The 8,614-nt window shown below is 40.0% G+C and overlaps 1 pseudogene; it reads right to left on the bottom strand.

The window, feature by feature from the left end:
• Nucleotides 1–233: 233 nt before the first annotated feature.
• LOC114037577 lies at nt 234–1,145 on the bottom strand (annotated as a pseudogene).
• Between the last annotated feature and the right edge of the window lie 7,469 nt (nt 1,146–8,614).

Below are 8,614 nucleotides of genomic sequence, written 5' to 3'. Positions count from 1 at the left end.
TGTTTGAGGCCCGGATTTCAACTTGTGTCCTTCTGACACCAGGACCAATGCTCTGTCCACTGTGCCACCTAGTTGCCCCCTCTTTCTTTTTAACTTAGTAGCAGAGATTTTATTTACACAAACCATAAGAACAGCTTAGCTCAGGTGAGTTTTGCTTTCTAATGAATCTTTATTTCTAGTTTGACAGAAATTGTGCCAAGCCACACATTCAACTGGACCTGTGTCAGCATTAGTCAGAGATCCCTGGAATGACAGTCTTTCCCAAAGCTTTGGGACTTGTATTTGTACCTCTTCTTAGACCTGCCTTCAGAATGCTCCTCGCAGTGGCGCAAGCTTGAGCTTCTGTCCCCATGATTGCTCTTTTCCTCCTTCCTGCTGGAGCTGCTTGAGGACATGGCTTACCATGACTTATGAATCCTTCCTTGAGATCTCGGCTTTCTCCAGCTGATCTCAGGTGAGCCATTTCAGTATTTACGACCTCCTTTTCCCTCTGGAAAGGAGCCCTTCTCAAGGCCCACAGCGGCAGACTTCTCAAAGCCAACACCTTTCTTTTCCTTTCTGGTCTTGTGTCGGAACGCATGCTGTGGAGGCTGATGCAGGCATTCCCTGCTTATCCATACTCATTCTAACATCTTTGTCTCTTTTCTTCCTTTTTGTTTCTTTTTTGTGTTTCTTTTTTTCAACAGGCATCTCATCTTCGGAGGTTTCAGGTGAACTAGGAGATGGAGTTTTAACTCCACAGCCCTTCTCCCAGAGGGTTCTGGGAACATCATCCACATTCTTGAATCCTTGGGGGGCCTATAATTATCTACGTGGTCCACTCCGATAGTTCTTCCTCTTATCTTAATCCTGTTAAACTTGTCAACGGCCAAAATTGTGCTTCTCTGATCCTCATAGCAAAGAAAACAGAATCCTTTGGACTTTCCAGTATTCTTGTCTCGTACAAGATTAATGTTAACAATTTCGCCGTATTGCGAAAACACACAGATGATATCGCCTTCAGCCAGTTCATATGGAAGCCGTCCCAGAAAGATCCAAGCGCTGTCCTTGTACTCGGTGTGCCAGGACACCTTCTCGGCCACCCCGAGCTCCATCTCCCGCTGGTTCAATTCATTGATGAGCTTAACCTGGGTCAGGGCATTCATCTTGAGGCACTGTCCCAACGATGTCTTTCTGCCTTGCCTAGAGTAGGAGCCTTTGCAGCACAGGGAAGCAAGTTTGCGTTCGCCCCCTTCATATCTGAAAGGACTACGTCGTGGAAGGGTGGGGCCTGTTATCTAAGTAGGTGTAAACTCGGACTTCAACTGTAATCCTCCCCGCCCCCACCCCCAACAACCAAAACAACAATGTACTGGAAGGAAAGTTGATATCGGCCTAAAGAACCTAAATAAGCCGTGGTAATGAGGAAGGCTATAAGAGGCTAAAACTATGAAGTGCAGAGAAGGTGCTAATTTGTCTGAAATTAATTAATAATTAGTGTGAAAGAATTTCTTCATCCGGGACTTCCCTAGATCAGTGAATTCACAAGTCCAGTCTCATCCCTACACTTCTGAAGCCTTGTTTTACGAGGCTGGCTGCTGAATGAAGAGGGCTAAGGTGGGGAGTAGGGGGGTGGGGGAGGTATGGTGGGGCACGGGGTGGGGGTGGGGAAGACAGGGCTTCATTCAGCTCAAATGCACCAGACCCTAAGCTGAGGGCTCTAAAATGGCAAGGAAATCTCTCCCTTGAAATTCCTCTTTATCTTTACATTTCCCCCCCACCACTCACCACCCCCAGAGAATGTGAACAACCTTGGTCTTGTTCCCAATTCAATAGAATGCAAGATACTTAAATGACTGGGGTGGGGGTGGAAGGGTTGTAAATTTATTTTATTTTGAACAAATACAAAAGGAAAAAGGAAAAAAAAATTCATGTACACAGCAGACCACAAGAGAGGATTCAATAAACACAATAAATTTCCATTTCAAGAAAACCTACATAATATTACATGTTGTTTTCAAAGCTGCCCAGCTTTTCTTTGCTTCCTTGTTGGTTTTCTTTTGTTCTCTACTGTGCACTTTTTACTTTATTTTCCCCTCTCCCCTCCCACCCTAAAGAAGGCTACAATGAAGAGTGGAGATACACACACATATCTATAAACATACACATAGATACACATAGACACTCATACACATATATGTAAGACCATACTATCCTTATTTCCACCTGTCATCTGTTTCTCTGAAGGTGAATAGCATCTTGTTGCATAAGTTCAAGTTTTTCCATGTTTTTCTAAATCAGCTCATCATTTCCTAGACTACAGCAATATTCCAACCCAGTCACATCCTATCTAAGAGATTGTCTATGAAAGATTTCCCCCAATTTTCTGCATTCCTTCTATTCTCAGCTACAAAGATTTTATTTATGCAAGAAATTTTTAATTTAAGATAATCAAAATTATCCTTTTTACACTTCAACAATGCTCTCCCTTATAATATACTTTAAAATCTGATATTGCTGAATCTACTTCTTTTACATCTTTTTTCCTGGTTTCTTTGAAGTTCCTGACCTTTTGCTTTTCCAAATGAACTTGGTTATCTTTTATTGGTATAATAATTTTTTTAGTAATTTGTTTGGAATGACATTAATAAATAGATCAGTTACATAAAAATGTCATTTTAAAAATTATATTGACTTTACCTACCCATGAACAATAAATATTATTTCAATAAAAAAAAAGAAAGGTATGGAAAGTAAGCCACTAGAGTTTGGGACCTGGAATTCACCAGAGTCCAGAGTAAAGTCCTGAGGTGTCCTTGACCTGGCTCAGCAGTAGCAGAGATGCAAGACACACCCACTTGTGAGTTGTGCCTCAAATGGAAAGGAACTCAGTGACAGGAATACTATGGAGAAACTTCCTTGTGTTTGAACCCACCCTCCCCAGGGACTGAAGTGCTGGAGGGGAGAGTGTGCCCCTGGGTGTCATGGGGAAAAGTTTGTTTCTGGTCTTGTCATATCTTCCAAGTAAATATCTCTTTGTTAAAAGCTAATTGATGCTAATTGGAACTGGGGTGCTAATCACTGGTTGCAGACAGCAAGAGGAAACTTACCAGAATAATTTTAGCTGATATCATAAGAGAAGCAACACCCCAACAGCTGAGGGGTACCCAGTAGAAGGAAGGAAACAAGCATTTATTAAGTGCCTACTATGTACCAATATGGACAGCTAGGTGTCAGAATGGATAAAGTACCAGGTCTGGAGTCAAGAGGACTCCTCTTCCTGAGTTCAAATCCATCTTCAGACATTCATTAGCTGTGTGATGCTAGGCAAGTCTCTTAACCCTGTTTGCCTCCGTTTCCTCATCTGTAAAATGAGTTGGAAGAGGAAATAGCAAACCACTCCAGTATCTTTGCCAAGAAACCCCCAAATCTGGTCACAAAGAGTTGGATGTGACTGAAATAGCTGAACAACAATGGACCGGGCACTGTTAAAAAGTTCCTCGTGGATGAACTGCAACTTCTTCTGTGAGGGCTAATCTGCTTCCTCCTCAACTGTCAGTTGCATTATTTTTGTCTTTCAGTCATGCCTGACTCTTTGTGACCTTTTTGTGGTTTTCTTGGCAGAGATACTGGAGTGGTTTGCCATTTCCTTCTCCAGCTCATTTTACAGACAAGGAAAAGGAAGCAAACAGGGTTAAGTGACTTGTCTAGGGTCACACAGCTAGTAAGTGTCTAAGGCCAGATTTGAATTCAGGTCTTCCTGACTCCAGGCCTGGTACTTTATCTACTGTGCCAGCTAGCTGCCCCAGTTACCTTATACCTTATACAATTAGAGTACCCAATTAGTGGCAATAATGAAACCCATTTGGAAGGTGGTTACATTATTTGAATTCACCTTGCATATTTCCACTAGGTTGGAACCAATTGCCATATTTTACATATAATTGTAACATTGAATAGTGTAAATTGAAATAATTCAACTACTTTATGGGATTTTTTATTTCCAGTGATTGAGACTTGGATGCTTGTACTTAACAGGGTCATAGGACATAGACTTTGGCTTGGAAGGGATCTCGGAGAGCATCAAATCAAACCTCCTCATTTTGCAGCTGAGGACAAGGTCCAGAGAGGCCAGATGACTTTTCCCAAGCTATTGAAATTGTAGGAAACAGAGACAGGATCTGAACCCAGGGCCTCTGATTCCAGATCTAATATTCTTTCCGTGGCATACTTTCCAGTAGGATGTACAGTCTTGAGAAAAAGTATTCTGACTTTTGTCTTTGCATTTTGAGGCCCAGACAGTGCCTTACCTAAAGTTAGCATTTTGTAAGTATTTATTGCTTTGAATGAAATTGAAAAAAAGATATTTGACCTGATTTAAGTAGTTTATTTTACTGTTGTTGCTTTCTGACTTTATTAAGTGAGCTGTTGAACCAGATTTCTCAATGACTGATTCTTCTTCATTATTTGATCATCTCAGTTGATAAGAATTGTGGTTTTATTCTTTAGTTTTCTATGATTTTATGGCATGGGTGGATAAGGGAAACTATGTCTACAGTGACAAATCTTTTCTTTACACAAACTTGCAACCACACCACGTCACTGTGGACTGAAAAGATGCTTCTTTGCTTCTTTCAAAAGCACCTTAGTTCCCAGTTTTATTTTGACATTCTTGTGCAGGTTAGATCTATTGCTAAACTTTCTCAGTTAAAAACATCTTCTTTTGCCTGCCTTCTTAGTACAGACAAACAGAATTCCACAAAAGGGACCTACTCCCCAGGAAACACTAGAGCAAAAACAATAACAACTAGCATTTTATAGTATCTTAAGGTTTACAAAGCACTTACATGTTACCTCATTCAAACCTCACGACAACCTTGGGAGTTGAGTGCTACTATCACCTCTACTTTACAGATGAGGAAACTGAGTCTGAGATTGACTTACCTAAGGTCACAAAGCTGCTAAGTGTCTGAGGCCAGATTTGAACTCAGATTTAAAATTCCCGATGCCAGGCTCAGTGCCTTATCCACTATGCCACCTAGTTGCCCAAAGCCAAGAAGACCCTGGCCAGAGTCAATGACCTGGCTCTTGGAGAGGACACAAAGGCTTGTAGTCTTGAAAGAGAGAGGCTGGCCAACTCCATGTAAGAAGGGAACAAAGACAACTCACTAAACACTTAGTGAGTTCCAACTGTGTGCATATCACTGTTATGAGATATATAGGTGAAGAATATATAATCCCTTCCCTCAATGAGCTTACACTCTAATAGGTGAAATACATTAATAAAATGAAACAAGATAGAATGTGATGGTGACAAAAGAGGGATGTAAAATGCTTTAAGGAAATTTGAAGAGGTAGAGAATATATTCGAGCTGGGACAAATGAATGATTGAGATGGCACCCGAGCTAAGATTTGAACAGAGCCAAAGATTTTAATTGGTAAATTATATCAACAAGCAGTTATTAAGCACCTACTATATTCCAGGCACTGTGTCAAGGTCTGGGGATACAAAGAAAGGTATAAATAATCCTTGCCTTCAAGAAACTTCCAGTCTAATGGGGGAGACAACATGCAAACAATGGTGTACGTAAAAGATTTACACGGGGTAAATTGAAGATGATTTCAAGCGGGAAGACAATAATATTAAGGAGGAAGAGGAAAGATAGAGAGAATGGGGGAGGGGTTGGAGAAAGCTTATGAAAACACCCAGAGGAGAGGGTATGCTCCATCAGGTGATCGACTGGGATGCTATGTAAAGTGCTTGGGGTGGTCCAGCATCAGACTAAAGAATTCCCCCACCAATGAGGTACAGACTCACAGCAGTCCACCTCTGGTAATAAGAGCAGTCCAGCAGTAAGTGTAGGCACCAGATGTTGTTACTCAGTCATGTCTGACTCTTTGTGACCTCATCTGGGGTTTTCTTGGCAGAGATACTGAAGTGGTTTGCCATTTCTTTCTCCAACTCATTTTACAGCTGAGGAAACTGAGGCAAACACGGTTAAGTGCCCTACCCATTATCACATGGCTAGTAAATGTCTAAGGCCAGATTTGAACTCAGGAAGATGAGTCTTCTTGATTCCAAGACCAGTGGTCTATCCACTGTGCTACTGGTAGTTACCAAGAGGCAATTATCATCAGGGAAGAAGCCCTCCTTCTGGTTGATTAACATTCCATTGCTTCATGCAGATCCTCCCATATTATCGGTGTTGTTCTACAGTATGTACACCAGAACTGATGCTCTACCTGCAGCCCCAAGAATCTCTGAGACTGGTCCTAGGGAGGATGATCCTGTACAGGGATGTTATTATTGAATGGCTTTGTGGCCAAGGGACTATGGTCTTCACCATATTCAAATTTCAGTGTCAAGACAACAATCAGAGATATCATAAGCAATTTAGGGAAGCGTGGAAAATTTTACTTGTCATATCTAAGAATAAGAGAAGAGTTTATGACCAAACAAGTGATAGAGAGGATCATGGGAAATAAAATAGATAATTGATTATGTGACATTAAAGAAGGCTTGCACAAATGAAAATGATGCAGCCAAAATTGGAAGGAAAGTAGGAGACTGGGAGATGGAGGTGGAAGTTTCTTTGATTAAAGACCTCATTTCTCAACTATATAAGGAACTGAGCCAATTTTGTAAAAATAAGAGCCATTCATTCCCCAGATGATAAATGGCCAAAAGATATGAACAGGCATTTTTCAGAAGAAGAAATCAAAGTTATCCATAGTCACATAAAAATACTCTAAATCACTATGCATTAGAGAAATGCAAATTAAAGAAACTCTGACATTCCAGCTCACATCTATCAGATTGGCTCACATGACAGCAAAGGAAAATGACAAATGCTAGAAGGTATGTGGGAAAATAGGGAAGCTATTTGGTGAAGTTGTGAACTGTCCAAATATTTTGGAGAATCATTTGGGAAAAAAAAGAAAGGAAGAAAGAAAGAAAATAAATAAGTAAAAAAGAAAGAAAAAAGAAAGAAAGAAAAGAATAATTTGGAACTATGCCCAAAAAAGCTAACAAACTGTACTGTTTAGTGTAGCAATACTACTACCACTAGGTCTATATTCTGAAAAGATCAAAGAAAAAAGGAAAAACTAGTCTCTCCCCAAGCCCTCTTTCTGATTCATGTATTTCCTTTCCTTTAATCTAGATTGCACAATAAACCAGACCTTGGAGGCTGAACCTGAAGTGGAGAGGGGAGTGATTGAATGCCTTGACCTTGAATTCTGAAAGCCTTTGGCTCAACTCTCTTTCCTGAATTTAGAACCTATCAGTAACTATCCTCCCATCAGTAGCCCCACCCCCACAATCTCAACCAGGAGTGCTGGAAATTCCTGGAAGGGGCCTTGTTTTGGCCTTGAGGGGAAAGCCAGCTACATCCAGGATTTTCTCTCTGGGCCTCACCAGGCCCAATTCATCTGATACAATAGACTAGGTAAGTACTTGGAGTTCCATCATCCTCAGAACTTGCCCAGAGGCCCAAACAGGACAGTTAAGTGTCCTTGAAGTCCAGACCCAAGAGTCAAACGGAGATGTGTACCTTTTTTCAGGCCAACATTTTTTGAGTTTTCTGATGTATCTTTAAACGGGTTATTCGGTTTGCTTAGCTGTTAAGTGGGAACAATAATGCTTCCCACTTATCTCAATATTGTTCAGTTATAACAACAGATTTGGTTAAACATTGTAAATGTCAAATACAGTGTTTCACTGTTTATCATGAGCTAATTTGCTTCTACTGTTGCTGGTCTAAGACAGTGAAGAATGCCCGATATTTTGAAGAAAGGTGATTTTAAAATGTGAAGTGTATTCTGAACAGAAGGGAGAAGACTCTTTATTACAAAGACATGGACCTTAGTTTGTGTGTTAGTGTATGTTGGGAAGGGGGAGACAAGAGGAAGTGTAATCTACTAAATAGTGCATATGTCAGGAAAATAACTGAAAGAAGATTAGCACATGGCACATGTTAATACTTTACATGTGCTAGCACATAATAAACACATTATGTTATCAACATATAATAATTAACATGTCACTATGTAATTCATTTTAATTATATATTATTAACATGTTTTAAATCTTATTTACATATTACATTATTTGCATTTCCAAATATATCTTTCCCTCTCCCACTTCTCTCAGCTCCAGCTTACTCCTCTGGAAAATGAGGGTGATAATAATAGCACCTGCTTCATGGGGTTATCATGAGGATCAGTTGAAATGACAATTAAAACACGCATTGAAATGAGTTAAAACACTTAACTCTAAGGTCAAGCTTGGATCTTATAATGACAAATTTTATTCTTTTCTTTCTTTTTTTTTGGCCTTTCCATTTACATTGTTACAATTGCTGCACATACGGTTTTCCTTATTCTGATTATTTGTCTTCCTCAGTTTAGACATCTTCCAATGTTTCTCTGAATCCTTTATTCATGTACCACAATTTGTTGACCTATTCTCCTACCCATGGGCCCCTGCTTTGTTTCCTATGCTCTACTACCACAAAATGTACTGCTATGAATATTTTTTGGTGCATTTTGGACATTTCTTTGTCTTTGACTCCTTAAAGGTATATGCTTAGCACTGAGAAATGGATGGACATTTTGGTCACTTTTTTTAAAAAG

Source organism: Vombatus ursinus, unplaced genomic scaffold, assembly GCF_900497805.2.
Source record: "Vombatus ursinus unplaced genomic scaffold, bare-nosed wombat genome assembly UNPS02010461.1, whole genome shotgun sequence".
Classification (NCBI taxonomy): Eukaryota; Metazoa; Chordata; class Mammalia; order Diprotodontia; family Vombatidae; genus Vombatus; species Vombatus ursinus.
Note: the sequence above shows the minus strand (reverse complement) of the source record. Positions and strands in the feature narration are given on the sequence as shown.